Source organism: Syngnathus floridae, chromosome 7 (assembly GCF_059516105.1).
Source record: "Syngnathus floridae isolate MCC-2025c chromosome 7, RoL_Sflo_1.0, whole genome shotgun sequence".
Lineage (NCBI taxonomy): Eukaryota > Metazoa > Chordata > Actinopteri > Syngnathiformes > Syngnathidae > Syngnathus > Syngnathus floridae.
In genome coordinates this window covers 4880498-4903936 of record NC_142419.1, presented here as the reverse complement: position 1 = coordinate 4903936, position 23439 = coordinate 4880498, and the positions used below count along the sequence as shown (strand labels likewise).

The following is a 23439-nucleotide window of genomic DNA, read 5'->3' as shown; positions in this document are numbered from 1 at the left end:
TAACTCCAAGTTTGAAATTTTAGTTCCTTGTCAAAGACAAGAGAGCAATGAGAACTATAGCAGCCGTAATTTTAACTCCATGACTGCAACTGCGCTATCTGAGTTACTGTCGCCGGCAACCGCCATGTTTCCCGCATACAACGGCTCTATTGATAATATTACAAATGAATTCAATGCGACATTATTAAAAGGGAAAAGGGGATGCTTGGTGACAGCTAATAACTAAGCTAGCTCAAGCTATCTCATCTGAAAATAGCCTCGAATAAGATTGGATTCAGACAAGTTGGAGTTGGACCAGATGCTAGCTATCTAGCGTCGCGTCGTTGCGCGTTTTGCCTGGCGTTCACCGCATCAAATCAGCAGCTCTCCGCATCAACTACATAATTTGGAATGCCGCGAGGAAGGACACCGGTATCCAAGCCTTGTTTCTGCGGATCAGGCGACCATGCTGCGATGATCCAATGCACGAACTGTAAAGCATTCATCCACTACGAATGCCTGGGGTTAACGGTATCAGAAATCAGCTCGGTGATCAACGATAAACTTGCAAGCTACATCTGCAAAGTCTGCATTACTTCGTTGTCCAGCCAAGATCTACAATCGTCTGCCGGTCTGAGTGAAAACGGGAACGTCTACCACTTCGTGAACCGATCAGGCACCGAGGATTCAGGACCACCAGGGTCTTCGGTTGTGGGTTCCGTGGCACCGGATCAGCTGTCGCAGATAATTCAAGCTGCCACAACGGCGGCGGTTAAAGCTGCGATGGAGTATATGGAGGAATTCGTCGAGCGCCGAGAAAAACGGAAAAACTTAGTGGTCGTGGGCGTCCCCAAGAAAGAACCGGACAAGGCGACACAGGATCGTGTGGATCTGGCCATGGTTCAGAAGTACTGTGACACTTTGGGCATTGATCCCGGATCCATCAAAAAGACATTTCGGGATGGAAGGAAGAAGGGCTTCAGGGTTATGAAGGTAGTATTCGACGATGGCTGTGGGCACCAGAGAATGACATTTCTAAAGAATGCCAAACGGGAATGTTTCGAAAAGGATTCCAACTTCAGAGGACTCAAATTTGTCCCATTTGTGCGATTTGACTTGACATTCACACAGCGACGTGAAGACCAGAAGCTCCGAGAAGATCTTAGAAAATTGCGCGAGGGAGGGCGGGATGTGATTATTCGAGATGGGAAGATAATTGATCGTCCGTTGCAAGTTGGAAATTCCCAACAGGGAAACGAGTGATATTTGGTCAGAATGGAGCCAATGTGGCATTTCGTGATAGTATTCGCAAAGGTGAAACTAATGGTGTTCGTATACCCGTATTTTTACTGAACGCTCAGAGTATTTGCAATAAGTTCGTTGAGTTTCTATACCTCACTAACATTCAACCCGATGCCATTTACTGTGTCTGTGAAACTTGGCTATCATCTATTATACGTGACGGTTTTTTCTCGGAAATCCTGAAAAAATTTAATTTAGAACGCTGTGATGACAGTGTTAGGAGGGGCCCGGGAGGTGGTGTTCTATGCTTGATCCCAAAAACACTTAAGTACAGACTAGTTGATGCATTAGCTAATGATTTTTTCGAGCTTTTGTGTATTGATTTGGTAACGCCTGGTGCTAGAAATAAGGAGCCTATAAGAATGATTGTATGTTATCGTTCCCCCACTCCGAATCGTGTTAATTCAACTGCAGCCTTGATTCAAGCTCTAAATAACTTATGCCGTTTTGAAGGCCCCATCGCTTTGCTGGGTGACTTTAACTACCCTGAGATGCAATGGGAGAATCCGTATTCTGTCAACACTGCCTTGTCCGATTTTATCAATTTCATTGAAGACAACGGCCTCATGCAGCAAGTTACTGGCCCAACCCACAAAAATGGTAATACGTTAGACTTGGTCTTCTGTAATGAGCCTAACCTCTACACCCACGAAGGCCAAGCTGAGCGTTTAGGTTTCAGCGACCATTTCATTGTTCAAGGCTTCTTTGGTCCCTTCGTCTCATTTAACGAATCCAAACCTGTGACAAAATTTTTTTCCAAAACTGACTTAAATCTTTTCAGAGATTTTTTTAATTCAATTGATTGGGTTAGAGAGTTCGATGGTCTAAATTGCGAATCCATGTGGAAGAAAGTTACCGAAATTATACAGATGGGAATAAGTAGGTTCGTGCCTCCATGCAATCTGCGAAATCACAAATTTCCTTGGTCGGCAGAATCTCACAGATTGCATGTTCGGCAAAAAAGTCTTCACCGCGTTTACAGGAGACGAGGAACGGAGCACTGTTACCGAAGATGGAAGGCTGCTTCGAAAGAAGCTTGCGATAGAAAAAGGCTAGATTATTTGACCTACGAGATAAAAATGCTTGAAAATATTAATTCAAAGACTTTCTGGAATGTTGTGCAGGGCAAATTCAAAGTTAAGGCTGAAATTCCATGTCTCAAACTCCGAAATGGGCAGATCTTAACCGATGCGAAAGAAAAAGCCGATGCCTTTAATCAGTATTATTCAACCGTTTTTACTGTTGATAATGGCGTAGCTCTGAACTTACCAACTCCGTTTGACACTGATGTCTTAGATCAATTTGATGTTGATGAAGATTCAGTTCTGGAGGCGATTCAAAGTTTGGCGGGCAAAAAGAGTTTTGGTGTCGATGAAGTTCCACAATTTCTCTTAAAAGAATTGAAGCAAAGTCTTATTCTGCCCGTAACAAAAATCATAGAGGCATCGCTGCGAGATGGCATTGTCCCAAATTGTATAAAACAATCAAAGATAACCCCCATATTTAAAAAAGGTTCCCGATCAGAATGTGAAAATTACCGACCCGTCGCTTTGTTACCAGGTTTGAGTAAGATTCTTGAAGAAACGGTTAAGTTAAATATAAATCATTTTTTTGACCGCAATCATATAATATCGGACCAGCAATACGGATTTAGAAAAGGCCGTTCATGTACAACCCAAAGGTTGATGTGTTTAGACCAGTGGACGAAAGCCTTGGATGCGCATAGATATGTAGATATTTTCTATTTGGATATATCTAAAGCTTTTGACACCGTTTCTCACCCAAAGTTGATCGAAGTACTGAATGCTGCAGGAATTACTGGCCGCGCGCTCGACTGGCTCAAAAGTTACCTTAGTGACCGTTTTCAATTCGTGTTAGTAGACGGAGAAAAATCTGGTAATTTATCTATTGGATCAGGGATACCACAGGGTGGGAAGTTAGGTCCTCTGCTTTTTTCCTTATTTATCAACTATCTACCTAGTAGTGTCAATTATTGTGATGTAAAAATGTTTGCAGATGATGCGAAGCTCTCTTTTGTATTTGAAGATTTGAACGACACTGCGTTTGCAGAAAATGACCTGACAAGTATTTTCGAATGGTCAAGAAAATTTCAACTGAATTTATCATACGCTAAGTGCGCAGTTTTGCATCTAGGGCGTAGCAACCCGAAAAAAGAATATTTCATCAATGGAAATTTAATACCCCCGGTAAACCAATTCAAGGATCTAGGATTTACGATCACAGAAAATTTGAAATCTTCAGCGCATGTTTCGAACATCAGCAGGAACGCTAAGCAAATGATTTGTTTCCTCTATCGATCGTTCAAGTCAAGAAATATAGACACTCTCGTTTCGATTTACAAGTCCTGCATCAGGCCCATACTTGAAAGTTCAACACAAGTTTGGAATTCATACTTGCTCGGAGACATAAAGAAACTTGAAAGCGTGCAGAAATTGTTCACAAGGCGACTACCTGGGTTGTCGGATGTACCGTACGCAGTTCGCTTGGAGGTTGCAAAACTTGAGTTGTTAGAACTTAGAAGACTACGTTTTGATTTACACATGGTCTATAAAATTATTCATGGGTTAGTTGACATACCTTTCAATTCGCTTTTCGAGTGGGCACCCTATGCCGCGACCAGGTCAAATACACACAAGCTCGCAAAAAAGCAATCGAAGCTAGACTGTCGAAAATACTTTTTCTCAAATAGGGTAGTTAACCCTTGGAACTTTTTATCTGAGGGTTTGGTTTCTTCACCTAACTTGGCTGTGTTCAAACAAAGATTGTTAGCTGTAGATCTCTCGAGATTTTTGAGAGGGGGGGATTATTAGTGGCCCAATGGGCCCATACCCTCCCCGCCATGCCCATTTCATTGTTCACCATGCGGTATCATGACATAAATATCCAATAACTACTCGCTATGCTGTATTGATTGAATTCAAAATGCTATTATCATTATGGTATACCTAATGAGCTCGTTATATGGCTGGCTAAATAAATAAAGAAAGAAAGAAAGAAAGAAAGAAAGAAAGAAAGAAAGAAAGAAAGAAAGAAAGAAAGAAAGAAAGCCATTGACTCTGTGGCGCCGCTACGTCTGAAAACTCGCCGTAGATGGCCAATTCCGTGGTTCACAGATGAAACACGTACGCTTAAGCAATTATGTAGAAAGCATGAGCGCAGATGGCGTTTAACCAAACTTGAGGTTTTCCATCAGGCATGGAAGGACAGCCTCCTGAAATATAAAGATGCGCTTATCTTGGCAAAAACTCGTTATTTTTCGCAAGTCATTAATCTCAATGAAAACAATCCTAAATACCTATTTGATACAGTGGCAAAGCTAACTCTACGCCAGCCGACCCCCGATAGCTCCTTCCACTCAGCTGACGAATTTATGACATTTTTTGCTCATAAGATTGAGTCCATTAGGGACGAGATCAAGAATACCATTCCAATCGCTCAGTCGATACCGCCGGTTACTAGCGCTGGGGATCATGCAATAACCCTCTCAAATTTTAAAAGCGTGTCCCTTGAAAGGCTTACTCAATTGGTTAGTGCGGCTAAACAAACAACATGTTTACTCGACCCGCTTCCAGCCAAACTACTTAAAGAATTATTTCCAATTTTAGGACCGTCCGTCTTAAATATAATCAATCTGTCTGTTTCCTCTGGGAAGGTGCCAACAGCCTTTAAAACCGCTATTATTAAACCGTTACTTAAGTGAGTAAATCTTGACCCGGACTGTCTCAGTAATTATAGGCCAGTTTCAAACCTCCCATTCATAGCAAAACTTCTTGAGAAAGTAATAGCGCAGCAGCTTATTGATTACGTGGTCGCTAATAATCAATATGACTCTTTTCAGTCTGGTTTTAGAGCTAATCATTCAACTGAGACAGCACTTGCTAAAGTGACTAATGATCTCCTCATAGCTATGGATTCAAATACGTCGTCTGTATTGTTACTACTCGATCTTAGTGCTGCCTTTGACACTGTAGACTTCAATATTTTATTAGGGTGTCTTAAAAGTTGTGTTGGTATCTCAGGGTCAGCACTAAGCTGGTTCTATTCCTATCTATCAGACAGGACGCACCGAGTGGTCCATGGCAATACGTCCTCTGAGCTCTATAATGTTACGTGTGGTGTCCCACAGGGATCGGTACTCGGACTGATTTTATTTAATATTTATATGATTCCGCTTGGGGACATAGTACGTAAATATAATATTAGTTTTCAATGCTACGCGGATGACACTCAATCATATATGCCGTTATCGATGACAGATCCGCGGGACTGTTGTAATCTCGAGGCGTGCCTTGCAGAGATCAAGCAATGGATGTCTCTCAACTTCCTTCGTCTTAACCCAGATAAAACTGAGATGTTGATAATTGGTCCTACTCGTTATCAACACTTATTTAAGGAAACCACGATAACTATAGATAACCGTTCTCTCACTCAGAGTGATACTGTAACTAATCTCGGGGTAATATTTGACCAAACGCTCTCCTTTCAAAAACACATTAAGAATATAACCAGGATTGCATTTTTTCACCTTCGTAATATTGCTAAGATTCGTCCGATCCTCTCGACCGGGGATGCAGAAACTATTATACATGCGTTCGTCACGTCGCGCCTGGAATACTGTAATGTATTATTCTCTGGTCTTCCTAAATCCCTCATCAAAAGTCTACAGTTAGTACAAAATGCTGCTGCGAGGCTGCTCTCACGGATAAGAAAATTTGATCACATTACCCCAATATTAGCCAACTTACATTGGCTACCGGTCCATTCAAGATGTGACTTCAAGGTTCTTCTACTAACTTATAAATCACTGCATGGCTTAGCGCCTTCATATCTTGTCGACCTAGTCGTTCCTTATGTTCCGTCTCGTAAACTTCGTTCGCAAAACGCTAGTCTTTTAGTTACACCGAGGGCCAAAAAAATGTCTGCAGGTTCTAGAGCATTCTCTATTCGGGCTCCAGAGCTTTGGAATGCCCTACCAATGGATATTAGAACTACTACCTCAGTAGAAACATTTAAGACACGTTTAAAGACACATTTCTATGAGATGGGCTTTAACTAACTTTTAGTGGCCGATTCGGCCGGAGTTTGTTTTTGTTCTCTCTCCCCACCCCACTCCCTGGCTGGGGAGGGGGTTAGGTGGCGCAAAAGCTGGTAGCGGCTAAATAGATTCTCGGGGACCAATTCAAGATGAGGAAACTGCAGCTCAACCTCCTTGAAGACACTGCCAGGACAATCGAGGGCATCTCCGACATCCATTTTTTCATTGATTTTCATATTACCGTATTTGCCGGTGTATTAGTCGACCTTTTTCGATCCAAAATCGAACAAAAAAAATCGACCTCGACTTATACACCGAGTCATAAAATTTAACTTCGTATTCATCGCTTCAAATGTGTTGGTAACCAAGGCCGTTTCTCATGCATCTCATTGTGCGTGGGTGTGCGTCCGTCAGGCTCATCAAACAGCGAGAAACTGAATCATTATAAAGCGTTCGTCGCATTAACACGCATCCTCAGCAAGAATTTCAAATATTCTCACCTCAATAACGGACATCGAAAGCCAGGCAGCGACGATGACTGCTAGGGGGAAGTACTGGGTATTGAGCGAATGTGCGAGTCATCGCGCGTCAATCAACGACAATAACTACCGGTACGTCAACATTCAATCGCCATGTCTAAATGAATGTCGTTGGCACTTAGAAAATATTCGCCAAACTTGGCCAGACTTCCAGGGGAAGAGGCCGAATTTTCACTTGTTCTGGCCGACCAGAGGAACCAGCCAAGGTGGACACTTTACGGCGGTTGAGTCGTTGGCACTTAGAAAATATTCGCCAAACTTGGCCGGACTTCCAGGGGAAGAGGCCGAATTTTCACTTGTGGCGGCCGACACGGGGAACCAGCCGAGGCGGACACTTTACGGCGGTTGAGTCGTTCGCACTTTGAAAATATTTGCCAAACTTGGCCAGACTTCCAGGGGAAGAGGCCGAATTTTCACTTGTGGCGGCCGACATGGGGAACCAGCCGAGGCGGACTCTTTATGGCGCAAGAGCCGTTGGCACTTAGAAAATTTGAACCGGGCGGCGTGCGCGAGTGCGCGGCCTGCTGGAAGTCAAATGAGGCTCCGCGATCTCCTCCGCGGTGCTTATAAAGTGCCGATCCGCTCGGCTTGGAGCTATTTCAGGCCTCCCGGTGGTGCCGGGCGGCGTGCGCGAGCTCGCCGGCCGCTGGAAGTCGAATGAGGCTCCGCGATCTCCTCCGCGGTGCTTATAAACAGCCGATCCGCTCGGCTGGAGCTATTTCCGGCCACTGCGCATGCGCACGGCCTCCCGGAATTTGAACACATTTCATCAATAAATTTCGCATATTTCTGATTGAATTTTGAAGTTTAATATAATGCAACAATTGAGCTCGACTTATACAAAGGATATATCATAAAATCGTAAATTTCCATCGAATTTTAGGGGGTCGACTTATACACCGAGTCGACTTATACACCGGCAAATACGGTATGTATTACTTGTGCCGTCTCTGCATCCATTACAACCTGGTGATCCTGAAAGGGGGATCCTTCCATCTGTGGTCCCATCTCAAGGTTTCTCATTTTCCCCTGGCAGGGGTTTTTTGAGTTTTTCCTTGCCCTTTTGGGAGCTTAAGATCAGGGGATGCTTTGAGAATAATTGTCAATTTTTGTCTATGTGAAGCCCTTTGAGACTGTTTGTGATTTAGGGCTATACAAATAAACTTGACTTGACATTACATTAAAATAGAAGCCTGATGTTCATGTTGAATTGTGTTTGTGTTAAAGATTTTAAGTGAATGTGTGTGATATGTCAATAAAAGAAGTTACCCATCCTAATATCCATGACTGATGTTTTCTAATACTAGCAATATTAATTAAAATAAACACATGGTCCCACATTCAAAAAAGTGTTTTGTACAATTACATCTGTCCCTTCATTTTCTACCATTTTTGTCTTGATCCAGTTATAATACAATATATAACTATTGTAATTTGAGATTGCATTTTCCCCACTGCTTCAATTAATATATTTTAGGGTTTGACAAAATATTACAGTACAATTGTGACATATTTGTTTTAATGTAGTTATTTTCCAAGCAAAAACAAGTTGAAGACATTTTTAACTTGTCTTGTGTCCTGTGACGTGTGAATTGTGGCGTCGTGGGAGAAGCGTTTTACTAATGTGAATAATTTAAATGACCTTAAACTGTGTGGTACATGGTTTGTACATGGTTTATTGTCACTGAGAGACTCGAGTGGTTTGTCTCACTGTATGAATGTCAAATAATTCGATTGGAGGTGTGAGAAGCTCGCTTTTGAGCAGTATGTTAGTTTTTGATGTGGGATTTTGATTAAGATATGAATGGACATTAGCTAGTGTGGAACATACTATATTCCATGTTAAATGACAATTTCCTACTGTAAATGTAGCACCAATATTCCACAGGCATGTATTGGAATAAAGCCAGTGCTTGCAATCCACATCCTTCTCCCACTTTCCATTTTCCTCACTGTACTTGAATGCCATCATCAATCACTACTGACCTTCATCATTCTAAAGTCTTTCCTGCCAGCTGAGGTGAGCAGAAGCTCAGATCGTCAACTTCCATTTCAGCAAAATGGTCCCTAGGTCGTGGGTCTAAATGGAGGCACGGGGCGGAAGGGAGTCTAATAAAGCACCTGATAGAGAGAGTGAAGGGTGGGAAAAGATAGATGAGATGATGGATGAGGGAATTGAAATCCTTGTAATCTGTGTGAAAAAAGTTAGACAGTGGTATAGTAGGGAATTTATAGTTGTGCAAAAGGAGGGGCTTTGGAGCTTGGAGAAGGACATAGTAGGTCGTTCAGACATTTATGTGCCTTAAGCGGCAGAACATCAATAGTAAAGCTTAGAATGTCAATGGTTCACCCTCCGCGTGGGCTCTTGGAGCCCTCCGCTTTGGCCGATCATATTTATGAGTGTGCTACAATCAAGTTTGTTTCCACTGATGTATGACTCCTTGTACTGACCCTGGCACGTTTGCTGGGCTTCCTGATGAATGACTTCAATAAACTCTGTGCCATGTTCATGTTATTCTAATCTAAGTCAATGTAGGCCAGCCACACAGTGAAAAGGGTTAACAACAACAACAAAAACAACAACAACAACAAAAAGCAACCCTTTTAGTATACAAGTAGAAAATCAAAGGATTGGATATCACTCTGTCAAGCTGTGCAAGTCAAGCTAAATTCCCCAAATAATTTCTCTCTTTCTTTAAACTTAATGTTTCTTTTTATGCATAGTTTTAAAATATTAAATATTAACAACATCCCCTGATTTTAACCCCCAGGAGGGCATGGAAAAACTGAACTGGGGAAAACTGAGAAACCTTGAGAAGGGACCGCAGATAGGAGTATCCCCGTTCTGGAACCACCACGCTGCAATGGATGCTGAGTGGGCAACATTTAACACACAATTTAATATGAATCAATATGAAAAAATGGCATGTAGAAACAAATTTAATTAGATGAAGTGCTGTAGGAAGACCCCTTCAGTCGTCATGGTGGCGCCTGAGAGGAGGCAGTCTACCTAAGATCTTGTCCCACTGGTTGGTGTAGATTTCAGACAGCAACTTTCAGTTTGGTCATCATAGAGCCCCATCCCCAAGCTGTGGAGGAGGGGGCAGGAGAGAGAGTACAAACAGCAGTCAAGTCTGCCAATAGTTTAAGGCAAAAGTATAAAATATCTTTAGTCGTGTCTTGAATATTTCTACTGAAAGGCGATGTGGCTCAGTGGTAGAGTACCGTATTTTCCGGACTATAAGGCGCACCTAAAAACCTAAAATTTTCTCAAAAGCCGACAGTGTGCCTTATAGTCCGGTGCGCCTTATATATGGACCAAATTCCTAAATTTAAACTGGCCCGAAGCGTTGTGTCATGAAATCAATCATAAGTGGTCCGCTGAAGACTATGAATCATGAATCAAAAACACTATGGATTATTATTTCGTGATTATAAAGTAATTTGTTGCGTCTGAAGTTGAAATAAAAAAGATAAAATGGAGAATGATTTGATTTGGATTAAATATCTGACATGATGCATTAATGGTGCGCCTTATAGTCCGGTGCGCCTTATATAAGGACAAAGTTTTAAAATGGGCCATTCATTGAAGGTGCGCCTTATAGTCCGGTGCACCTTATAGTCCGGAAAACACGGTAGTTGTCTCCCGCCCAGACGTTAGGGGTTCAATCCTCAGCCATTAGGTCCATGTCCAAATGTTCTTGAGCAACTTGCTTCTCATGGTATGTCATCATGAATGAGGAAGCAGTGTGAAGCGCTTTGGGTGTACCTAAGGTAGAAATGCGCTATACAAAAAAAGTACAGTCTCACAAAGGCCAATCATGTTAATCAAATTAAGTCAAGTCAAGTTCATTTGTATAGCCCTAAATCACAAACAGTCTCAAAGGGCTTCATATAGACAAAAACTGACAATTATTCTAGGAAAAACTCAAAAAAACCCTACCATGGGAAAATGAGAAACCTTGAGAAGGGACCACAGATGGAAGGATCCCCCTTTCAGGATCACCAGGTTGTAATGGATGCAGAGAGGGCACAAGTAATACATAATATGAAAATCAATGAAAAAATGGCTGTCGGAGGTGCCCTCGATTGTCCTGGCAGTGTCTTCAAGGAGGTTGAGCTGCAGTTGCCTCATCTTGAATTGGTCCCCGAGAATCCAGCTAGCCGCTATCAGCTTTTGCGCCACCTAAGCCCCTCCCCAGCCAGGGAGTGGGGTGGGGAGAGAGAACAAAAACAAACTCCGGCCGAATCGGCCACTAAAAGTTAGTTAAAGCCCATCTCATAGAAATTCAAGATTCGAGATTCAAGAGTTTTTATTCGCCATGTTTGAGCGTGCCAAACAAGGAATTTGACTTCGGTAAATCACAGCCTCTGTTCAACATTTAGGTGACTAACAACAACACTCAGCACATGTGAAGAACGAAAGATATTCTCAAACATCCCCAGATCTTAAACTCCCAAGAGGGCAAGGAAAAACTCAAAACTCCAGCTATGGGAAATGAGAAACCTTGAGAAAAGTCCACAGATGGGAGGGTCCCTCTTCTAGGATGACCAGGCTGCAATGGATGCAGAGAGGGCACATAGTACAAACAGTGTAAACAAAAAAGGTGTGGAAAGCAGGATGTTATTGCACAGTAATGACTCTGAGACTCTAAGAGTGGTGTGAGTTCATCAGAGCGACAGCCTGGGGGAAGAAGCTGTCTCTGTGTCTGCTGGTTTTAGTGTACAGAGCTCTATAACGGCGTCCGGAGGGGAGTAGTTCAAACAGGCTGCAACCTGGGTGCGAAGGGTCTGTTGAGATGTTACTTGCACGTTTCCTGGTCCTGGTCAGGTACAAGTCTTGAATAGATGGGAGGTTGATTCCAATTATCTTTTCTGCAGTCCTTATTGTCCGTTGCAGTCTGTGCTTGTCTTGTTTGGAGGCCGATCCAAACCAGACAGTGATGGAGGTGCAGAGGACAGACTGGATGATGGCAGTGTAGAAGGTCTTCAGCAGCTCCCGCGGCAGGTTGAACTTCTTGAGCTGTCTCAGGAAGTACAGCCTCTGCTGGGCCTTCTTCCGGACAGAGTCTATGTGGCCGGTCCATTTCAGGTCCCGAGAGATTGTGGTTCCCAGGAACTTGAAGGTGTCTGATGAGAGAATAGTATTACTGCGGATAGTGAGGGGTGAAAGTGGTGAAGGGCCTCGCCTGAAGTCCACTGTCATCTCCACGGTCTTGAGCGGGTTCAGGTCCAGGTGGTTTTGGCTGCACCAGTGGACCAGCCGCTCCACCTCCTGTCTGTATGCAGTCTCATCACCGTTCTGGATCAGTCCGATGAGAGTGGTGTCGTCTGCATACTTCAGGAGCTTCACAGAAGAGTCACTTGCGGAGAAATCGTTGGTGTAGAGGGAGAAGAGCAGTGGGGAGAGGACGCACCCCTGAGGGGCTCCAGTGTTGGTAGTCAGAGTGTCAGATGTGATGCTCCCCAGCCTCACACGCTGTCTCCTGTTGGTCAGGAAGCTGGTGATCCACTGACAGGTGGAGGCAGGCACCACGAGCTGGATGAGCTTCTGTTGGAGGATGTCAGGAGCGATGGTGTTGAACGCCGAGCTGAAGTCCACAAACAGGATCCTGGCGTACTTTCCTGGGGTGTCCAGGTGTTGCAGGATGTAGTGCAGACCCATGTTGACCGCATCATCCACCGACCTGTTTGCCCGGTAGGCAAACTGGAGGGGGTCCAGCAGGGGGCCCGTGACATCCTTCAGGTAGTTCAGCACTAACCTCTCGAAAGATTTCATGACCACAGGTGTCAGTGCAACAGGTCTATAGTCATTCAGACCTGTGATGGCGGGCTTCTTGGCCACTGGAACGATGGTGGAGCTCTTGAAGCACGCGGGCACCTCACACAGCTCCAGGGAACGATTGAAGATCCGTGCAAAGGTGGGCGCCAGCTGCTCAGCGCAAACTTTCAAGCAGGAAGGTGACACGCCGTCTGGGCCCGGTGCCTTCCTGATCTTTTGCCTTCGGAACATCTGGCGCACTTCCTCCTCGCGAATCTGGAGTGCGGGCGCGGCCTCTGCAAGAGAGAGAGTCGGTGACCACGGTGATGGAGGTGTGGACAGAGCAGTTGTGGGGGGAGGTGAGTATGTGGATTGTGCTGCAGGAAGTCCCGTTGTGTGGGAGGACCGATCAAACCTGCAGTATAACCTGTTTAGCTGGTTAGCGAGCCTTGGGCTCTCCACAGGACGGGGGGTTCGTTTCTTGAAGCCCGTGATGCTCTGCAGGCCTTTCCACACTGTTGAGGGATCAGGATTGGCAGAGAGGTGTCTCTCCAGGCTCTCCCCGTAACACCTCCTGGCTTTCCTGACCTCTCGGTTCAGTGTGTTTCTGGTCTGCTTGAACAGGTCCCGGTCGCCGCTCCTGTAGGCCTCCTCCTTGACTTTGCGCAGCCTCCTAAGGTTCGGTGTAAACCAAGGTTTGTCGTTGTTGTACGTGCAGAAGGTCTTAGTCTGCACACACAGATCCTCACAAAAACTGATGTATGATGTGACAGTGTCAGTGAGTTCATGCAAGTCTGAATCTGCAGCTTCGAAAACTCTCCAATCGGTGCAGTCAAAGCAGGCTTGGAGGTTCTGCCTTGACTCCACTGTCCACTTCCTGACAGTCCTTACCACAGGCTTAGAAGTTTTTAGTTTCTGTCTGTAGGCAGGGATCAGATGAACTAGACAGTGGTCCGAGAGTCCTAAAGCTGCACGAGCCACAGAGTGGTATGCATCCTTAATTACGGTGTAGCAGTGGTCCAGTGTCTGTGCCCCTCTGGTGGGACACGTTATGTGCTGTCTGTATCTGGGGAGTTCGTGTGCGAGGTTCGCCCTGTTAAGATCACCCAGAACAATGATTAGTGAATTTGGTAGAAGTTTCTCCATGTCTGTCACCTGGTCAGCCAGCATCTGCGTGGCTTCACTCGCACGTGCGTGTGGTGGGATGTAAACAGCCGCCATGACGATCGAGGAGAACTCCCGTGGTGAATGTGTCTTTAAACGTGTCTTAAATGTTTCTACTGAGGTAGCAGTTGTAATATCCATTGGTAGGGCATTCCAAAGCTCTGGAGCCCGAATAGAGAATGCTCTAGAACCTGCAGACATTTTCTTGGCCCTCGGTGTAACTAAAAGACTAGCGTTTTGCGAACGAAGGTTACAAGACGGAACATAAGGAACGACTAGGTCGACGAGATATGAAGGCCACTACAAGTTAGTTAAAGGCCATCTCATAGAAATGTGTCTTTAAACGTGTCTTAAATGTTTCTACTGAGGTAGTAATTCTAATATCCATTGGTAGGGCATTCCAAAGCTCTGGAGCCCGAATAGAGAATACGCTAGAACCTACAGACATTTTCTTGGCCCTCGGTGTAACTAAAAGACTAGCGTTTTGCGAACGAAGGTTACGAGACGGAACATAAGGAACGACTAGGTCGACGAGATATGAAGGCGCTAAGCCATGCAGTGATTTATAGGTTAGTAGAAGAACCTTGAAGTCACATCTTAAATGGACCGGGAGCCAATGTAAGTTGGCTAATATTGGGGTAATGTGATCAAATTTTCTTGTCCGTGAGAGCAGCCTCACAGCAGCATTTTGTACTAACTGTAGACTTTTGATGAGGGACTTAGGAAGACCAGAGAATAACACCTTACAGTAGTCCAGGCGTGACGTGATGAACGCACGTATAATAGTTTCCGCATTCCCGGTCGAGAGGATCGGACGAATCTTAGCAATATTACGAAGGTGAAAAAACGCAATTCTGGTTATATTCTTAATGTGTTTTTGAAAGGAGAGCGTTTAATCAAATATTACCCCGAGATTAGTTACAGTATCACTCTGAGTGATAGTACGGTTATCTATAGTTATTGTGGTTTCCTTAAATAAGTGTTGATAACGAGTAGGACCAATTATCAACATCTCAGTTTTATCTGGGTTAAGACGAAGGAAGTTGAGAGACATCCATTGCTTGATCTCCGCAAGGCACGCCTCAAGATTACAACAGTCCCGCGGATGTGTCATCGATAACGGCATATATAATTGAGTGTCATTCGCGTAGCATTGAAAACTAATATTATATTTACGTACTATGTCCCCAAGCGGAATCATATAAATATTAAATAAAGTCGGTCCGAGTACCGATCCCTGTGGGGCACCACACGTAACATTATAGAGCTCAGAGGACGTATTGCCATGGACCACTCGGTGCGTCCTGTCTGATAGATAGGAATAGAACCAGCTTAGTGCTGACCCTGAAATACCAACACAACTTTTAAGACGGCCTAATAAAATATCGAAGTCTACAGTGTCAAAGGCAGCACTAAGATCGAGTAGTAACAAAACAGACGACGTATTTGAATCCATAGCTATGAGGAGATCATTAGTCACTTTAGCAAGTGCTGTCTCTGTGGAATGATTAGCTCTAAAACCAGACTGAAAAGAGTCATATCGATTATTAGTGACCATGTAATCAATAAACTGCTGCGCTACTAATTTCTCAAGAAGTTTTGCTATGAATGGGAAGTTTGAAACTGGCCTATAATTACTGAGACAGTCCGGGTCAAGATTTGCTCGCTTAAGTAACGGTTTAATAATAGCAGTTTTAAAGGCTGTTGGCACTATCCCAAAGGAGACAGACCGATTGATTATATTTAAGACGGACGGTCCTAAAATTGGAAATAATTCTTTAAGTAGTTTGGCTAGAAGCGGGTCGGGTAAACATGTTGTTTGTTTAGCCGCACTAACCAATTGAGTAAGCCTTTCAAGGGACACGCTTTTAAAATTTGAGAGGGTTATTGCATGATCACCAGCGCTAGTAACCGGCGGTATCGACTGAGCGATTGGAATGGTATTCTTGATCTCGTCCCTAATGGACTCAATCTTATGAGCAAAAACTTTCATAAACTCGTCAGCTGAGTGGAAGGAGCTATCGGGGGCCGGCTGGCGTAGAGTTAGCTTTGCCACTGTATCAAATAGGTATTTAGGATTGTTTTTGTTGAGATTAATGACTTGCGAAAAATAACGAGTTTTTGCTAAGATAAGCGCATCTTTATATTTCAGGAGGCTGTCCTTTCATGCCTGATGGAAAACCTCAAGTTTGGTTAAACGCCATCTGCACTCATGGTTTATACGTAATTGCTTAAGCGTACGTGTTTCATCTGTGAACCACGGAGTTGGCCATCTACGGCGAGTTTTCAGACGTAGCGGCGCCACAGAGTCGAAGGTTTTTAATAATGTCGCATTGAATTCATTTGTAAGATTATCAATGGAGCCGACGTATGCGGGAAATATGGCGGTTGCCGGCGACAGTAACTCATAGCGCAGTTGCAGTCATGGAGTTAAAATTACGGCTGTTATAATTCTGATTGCTCTCTTGTCTTTGACAAGGAACTAAAATTTCAAATTTTATTCAGAAATGATCAGACAAAACCGTAGTATATGGCAGTACTGCTATATTTGAGGTTGGTAGTCCCTGGAATAATACCAGATCTAAGGTATTTCCATTCTTATGCGTTGCTGCCTGTACGGCTTGCGTAAAACCAAATGTATCGATTAAAGTCTGAAACGCCGAAATCAGTGATTCTGACGGTAAATTCATTTGGATGTTGAAATCACCCATGATAATTATATTATCTGCATTTGTCACTAGATCAGCCACAAAATCTGAAAATTCATCCAGGAAGCCAGAGTAAGCCTCGGGTGGACGGTAAATAACAGCAAGATAAAATGACGGTAAAGCGGTGGATTGGACAATGAGAACTTCAAATGTTTTAAATACGTTAATTGAACGAGGCCTAAATCTAAACTCAGAATTTGAGATGAGGGCGACACCCCCACCCTTTTTTTGAGGACGCGCCACATGCGAGCTCACAAAATTTGGAGGCGAGGCCTCGTTAAGCGGCAGCAGTTCATTAGGTTTTAACCAGGTCTCGCAAAGACCAAAAACGTTTCGATTATGTTCCGTGATAAGGTCATTAACGAGAACTGCTTTCGTATGAAGCGATCTAATATTCATAAAACCGAGTTTAAGTGTAATCAGGGTCCGTATCTATCGAAGGATTTTTAAACGGGATGCAAGTAAGATTGTGTTCTCTAGGCCTGACATCACCTCTCAAAAGTTTATTAGCGCAGTGGGACGAAACGACCGTGGGAATTTGATGGTGAATATCTGTTACACATGTGAAGTTATGAAGTTATGAACTCCAACAAATTCTCATTCCCACAGCCCGGCGCAGCCAGCTCTCACTTGCCAACATCTATGTCCCACCTGCCACCTCAAATACAGCGGGCCCGAGCGCCAACCCATTCCAATGGTTGGATCATATCCCAACAGCTCGAGGGCTCACATGTAGTGACCTCAATGCACATCACATCACCTGGGACAAATTCGCTCAGCCTGACAATTCAGGCGCAACACTCTGATTGGCTAGAAGACAAAGCAAAGACTCTCCTCAACGATGGCAACCCAACTAGAACTTCCAGGAGCCCTCAAGGCACAGGGCTCAGCGCTCCAGACATCTCTATAGCAGATCCATTAACTGCAACACGCTGTTCGTGGGAACCGCTCAACGACCTCTCCTCTGATCATCTGCCTATCTTGAGCAAATGGAGAGAGGAGATCAAAGTAGAAAAAGCATGGCGCCAAGTCCGTCCCAATTTCAAAAAAGGGGATTGGGGGAAGTACAAATCCGTCATCAGACAAGGTCTCCCGACCATAGATGAAACACAAAGCCCATCTGCTGTCCTTGAAGCATTCACCACTCTCCTTAAAAAAGCAGCCGCAGAAGCAATTCCGGTTCAAGTCCTCCGGCCAGAAGGGATTCCCTGGATGACAAACGAGATTCGCCAGCTCAAACAAGAACGCAATAAGCTGAGACGTAACTTGACTACCGAAAACCGCAAAATATGGCTTGCCAAATGCAGAGAGGTGATTGATAAAACAAATGAGGCCAAGAGAGCGGCATGGCAAAACCATCTCAAGAAAATAGCCGACACCAAAGACACAAGACAGACCTGGGCGGTTGTTAAATCCCTAGACGGCAACCAAGCCAGAGAAACCTGGAAGACCCTCATCTACAAGGGCAGGGAGTGAACCTCGGACGTCTCCAAAGCAAATGCCTTCAATTGTGAATACGCGACAGTGAGTGGGCGGAAGAGTGACAGGTTGAGTAGGAGGGCTATACGAGAGCTTCGAAGAGATGCTTGTAGACTAGGCTCCCCTCGGCAGTCACTTGAAACCCACTTGACGTTGTCAGAACTCAAGCGTGCATTGCAACAAGTCAAACAAGGTAAAGCTGCCGGTCGGGATGGTATTGCTCCTGAGATGCTGGAACACCTTCCCGAAGAAGCACTCCCCCTTCTGCTGAATATCTTTAATAGCAGCTGGCTTCAAAACTGGTGTCCGCGAGCGTGGAGAGTCGCTGTCATCGTACCCTTCCACAAAAAAGGGGAACTACCGCCCCATTGCACTAACTTCAACGGTCGGGAAAACGAATGATTGCAAACCGTCTGTCATGGTGGCTAGAGGAACACTCTCTTCTCAGCCCCTGGCAGGCTAGTTTTCGAAAGAATCGCTGCACCGCCTACGGTTGTCCCAGTTCGTCATGGATGGGTTACAATCTAAGCCAAGTCACCGCTCAATTGCTACGTTCTTCGATTTCAGCAAAGCGTATGATCAAGTGTGGCGAACACGACTGCTTAAAAAAATGCTGGAGTTAGGGGTGCCCAGCCGTTTTGTGGAATGGGTGAAGGCCTGGTTCACCAACCGACTAGCCAGGGTCAAAGTCAACCGTACAACGGGACGCTGCCGCACTTTTAAAGAAGGCCTTCCACAAGGGTCAGTCCTGTCTCCTCTTCTCTTTACAATTTTCATCAACGACCTGCTTGGCTCCTTTGAGTCCATGACACTTGTCTCTGCATATGCTGATGACTTGGCGCTTGTCTGTAGCGGCCGTAATAAAGTTGAAGTAGAGGCCCGATTGCAATTGGAGGTTGACAAAGTTGTTAAATGGAGCTCAGATAATCGCCTCAAACTCAACACGTCCAAGACAGAACTTCCATTCTTCATGATGGACTCTGCTGAATCAAAGTGGTGCCCGAACATCAAGATTGGAGCGTCAGTGCTCAAAACAAATACAACTCCCACCTTCCTGGGGGTCACATATGACCGACAACTCACTTTCAGTAAGCACGTCCGGCAAGTGAGCCAAAACATCCAAAAGCGTCTCCGCCAAAAGCCCCACATGGGGCTGGAAACCATCAGATCTCCGCACCATTTACATTGCAACAATGAGAAGTGTGGCCGAATACGTAGCTCCCGCTTGGGCTCCGTGGATATCTAAGGACAACATGAAAGCACTGGAGAGAGCTCAACTAAATGCAGCTAGAGCAATAACCGGACAGGTCCGATGTACTACAACACCTGCAGTGCTCCATGAAGCCCAACTCCCACCCCTTTCCTCACGCCTCCAGTTCCTGTCAATTCGGAAAGCCGACGAATGGGCACATCTCCCTCCCTAAGATGACAGACGACAGTTTTTATACAAACCTGTCCGCACGAGGCTAAAACGTAACAACTGGCGCAATTTTACCACCCCTGCCCTATCCCAACTCAACCTCCTGACAGACACCACGGAGACTGTACATAACCCTAATACTCCGTGGTCCTTGCCAACCCCTCCAACCACCCTTTTTACTCCCATCCTCAAATCTACCACATCGTCCCAACAGCTTGCGGCAGCGGAGGAAACCATCGCCCAGAACGGTCTTACCGATCTACTAATATTCACTGATGGCTCCGTAATAAACAGCGTACAAAATGGAGGAGCAGGTGAGATAGTTCGTCATGGTGATGAAACAATCCACTCGTGGCACGCTCCTACCGGGACCTTTAGCAGTTCTTTTCAAGCTGAAAAGTCTGCCATTACTGCTGCCATCTCCTGGCTAAATCAATATGACGACTGGTCCTCGGTCTCCATCATCAGTGATTGCAAGTCACTGGTCCAAGCGCTCAGTAATCCTTGCCCCTCTGATCCTGACATCGTATCCTTTCAAACCACCCTTGTGACTTTCCCCAACAACAAAGGGATACAAATCATCTGTGTCCCAGGTCACTGCAACCTCGAGGGCAACGACCTCGCCGATGAGCAAGCAAAACTTGGCTCCTCCCTACCCCAAGATGAATGCCAGCTGGATAAATCAACAAGCGATCATCCACAGGAGCTGCGCCCCCCCTCCCTCGGATCACCCCCACCTACTCTCCCTACTATCCCAAAAACCCAACCCACTGGAGGAGGCCTCTTTGTTGAAGAAAGACCTCACCGACCTGATTCGTTTCCGGTCCGGACATCACCCTACTCTCAGAAGGTGGGTACATCTAATGGGGAAGTGTGCCGATGCCCGATGTCGACTATGCGGTGAAGAGGAAGAATCAGCCGAACACCGCTGGCTGCGGTGCCCTGCGCTGACGTCAGAGCGGTACTACCGACAACTTGGCTCCTCCTTCAGTGAACTCTCCAGCCTCCCCAAAGCAAGCCTCGCGCTTCTGAGGATTATCCTCAGGCGCCTCGAGTGATTCACAGACAGACAGACAGACGGACAGACAGACAGACACCAGCAGCTGACATGGCTCCCCAAACCATCGCTGACTGTGGGAACTTCACACTGGATTTCAAGCAACTTGAATTTTGCTTCTCTCCAGTGTCGAGTTACATGGTGGATAGGATAGTAAAAGATGGTGCGTGAGTGTGTATTGGATTTGGCCCAGATGAATTGGCTAAAATGAAATTCCAAATTTCAAAGCTTGACATGGAAGACCTGAAGAAGGGGGCCTGAGTAGGGGTTACTTAAAAGTTACTTCTTCAAAATTAACCATTGTTAAATTGGTAAAGGGGAATTTGTTGGTCAAACCAGTAAACCTCCATTCCCGTTCTAAATTTCACCACAAGATGGTGTCAAAGTCAGATTGACCTAACATAGTAAATTAATAGTTTAAAAAGTCATCGATTAGATGAAGACTTGTTCTGAAGCACAGCAACACACAATTTTGGAGTTTGTTATATTATTTTGTTTTGCTATAATATACTTTGAAACTGCTTGAATAATTTAATTTGCTAACTAGGGAAGCCCATGCTCATCGTTAGCTAATGAGAATGAGACATGTTAATCACAGTTAGAGTAAGCTGCAATATACTTTATTTCATTCTGCTTTGCAATACTGTATAGTTAGTAGCAACTTGAGCAGCATCACAGCACTGTTGTTTCATTTACACACGAATGTATTAAGAGTTGAGTAAGGACCAGGGGCTGACAGTGATACCATGGGTGGAAGACTGCAATCCCACGCTTGAGCTTGACCTAGAGGTCACCAGCTTGTCAAAATACGTTTTGAAGATGCTTGAGTGTTTTAACCTGCTAACTAAAAGAATCCACGATCATAGTTATGATTATGTGTTAAATTGACTATTGTGAAAGAATGTTATTATTGTCACGATGTTTGATCAGTATCAAACATGTAAGTCAAAGTCGAACTCAAAGTCTGCTTTATTGTCAATTCCTTCACATGTCAAGACACACAAAGAGATCGAAATTACGTTTCCCACTATCCCACGGTGACAAGACAGAGTTCACAATGCACATACAAGTAAACAACACAAGAAAAATAAAACAAGAAGGCAACATCAATGAATAAAAAAGAGTGATAGTACGCCAGCCGCTCCAGATGCACAGCAGAGTCCGGAATGATGACAGTCAACCAGGGCACAGTGAACACGAGCACACAGCAGGCACGCACTGTCCGGTTCGTGGATCCTAGCAGGCGAACGAAACCCATCTTGGCGTCCATTGAACGAACATACGCCAGGAGAATGGAAGGCACGGCCGGGCGAGCTGGGTTGGCCGCCAGCCTGGCCCGGACGCCTCCGCGCTGGCCCCTCTTCTGCCTCCTCGCACACCGCTTTCGACGCATTCCAACCGGGGGAGGAATAGCAGGCGTGTCCGGCGATGCTCCAGGACGGAGCAGTCCGAGCTTTCGATGCAGTCCAACCGGGGGAGGAATAGCAGGCGACTCCGGCGACGCTCCAGGACGAAGCAGTCCGAGCGCCTTGAATGTCACCGCACCAAAGTCCAGAACGCCACAAAACCCACTTTCGCCGATGTCGAGCAGAACCTGCCTGCTGCACTTGTAGCACGACGTATTACGACGAGACGAACACATAAAACCTTCGGACAAACACTCATTAAACACTCACAAAACACCGCACGGGACAGAGAGTGGCCGCTGCGTGTGCACGCGCTGCCATCTTGCCTCAACATGTATGTAATATTGATGTTCCATTTACACATGAATGTATAAATGTGAGCGAAGACAAGGAGGCGGAAAGGGTTAATGGTGATAAGTGGTGGAAGACTGAGATCCCACATATGAGTGTGACCTTGGTCACGTTCATCCAGTTGAAGCCTAAACAAAATGCTGTTTGACGGAACACAAGTCGGAGAAAAAACATTTGCAAATGTCACGTTGATGGACAGTTGACAAGATTAAGAAATGGGAAACAGGATGAAGCATCCCTGAGAAAATTGTTACTTCCGTGAGAACATGGTCACCTCATCTGGTTGAATCCGGTTGAGATGCAGGTGCAGTCTATTCTGGAAGCATTTGGGTCATCTGAGGCCAATGTATGACGCCATGGAAAAAAGCTGGTACGTGACCAAGCAGGCATAGTACCCACGAACTGGACTGGTATAAAAGATTCGTTCCGACATAGAGCATCGCTCTCTCTCTCGCCCGGTGGACTTTCCCCCTCAGGGGTATGGCCCCTGCAGCTACTGACGTGGGTCGAGAACGCCGATTAGACAAAGATAGATTTTGTTAGAGATTTGCTCACTCCAACTTATTTTGCAAGAACCACACGGGAGACAAGTAAGTCCTTTTTGACACCTGCAGGTGGAGAGTTCACTCGTTCAAGGAATGAAGTCTGAACCCTCGTTCCTGCGAGGGGATATTTATTAAGAGAAACAGAGTGGGGGTTGAGAGTGGGGGTCAGACTAGACAAATGGCCGAAGCCCCTGGCTGATCAAAGCACAGCAGGGGGTCCTTCACGATGTTGTGTAAACAAAACACTTTGATTGCTTCCTCTGCAGCTAGTCAATCAGTTCAAAAGATCTTAGCACTTTGTTCTACTACTTTTGTTAAGACAGGACAAGCGAGTTTAATTATTACAGGTTACATTCCAACATAATCATAGGATCAAACTAACCTGAAAACCCTAACATCTCCCTCCTGATTTATCATATGATTATGCCACCCCAAACAACAAAGACAAGCAAGAAAAAAAAAAAACATATATATATATATGTGTAATGAAGAAAGAAGAATAGGAAAAATAAAAAACAACAAACAATGATAGCAACACTTTCCAGTGAAGATGAGGCATTAACTCAATACCCCAGATCAAACTTATTGTGTAAGCGAAAAACCTGCTGGCCAGATGTCATTAGCAGGAAAATTCTTACACGGCCCCGTTGCCACAGGCGACCAGAATGCTAT

The 23439-nt window shown here is 45.0% G+C and overlaps 1 protein-coding gene and 1 pseudogene across 1 annotated transcript in view; both read left to right on the top strand.

Moving 5' to 3' along the window:
- The window catches only part of LOC148394841 (melatonin receptor type 1B-like), an 87765-nt gene that overhangs the window by 49687 nt on the left and 14639 nt on the right, over positions 1-23439 (top strand). The gene's annotated exons all lie outside the window — the stretch shown is intronic.
- On the top strand, positions 18599-21444 carry LOC148394842 (uncharacterized; annotated as a pseudogene).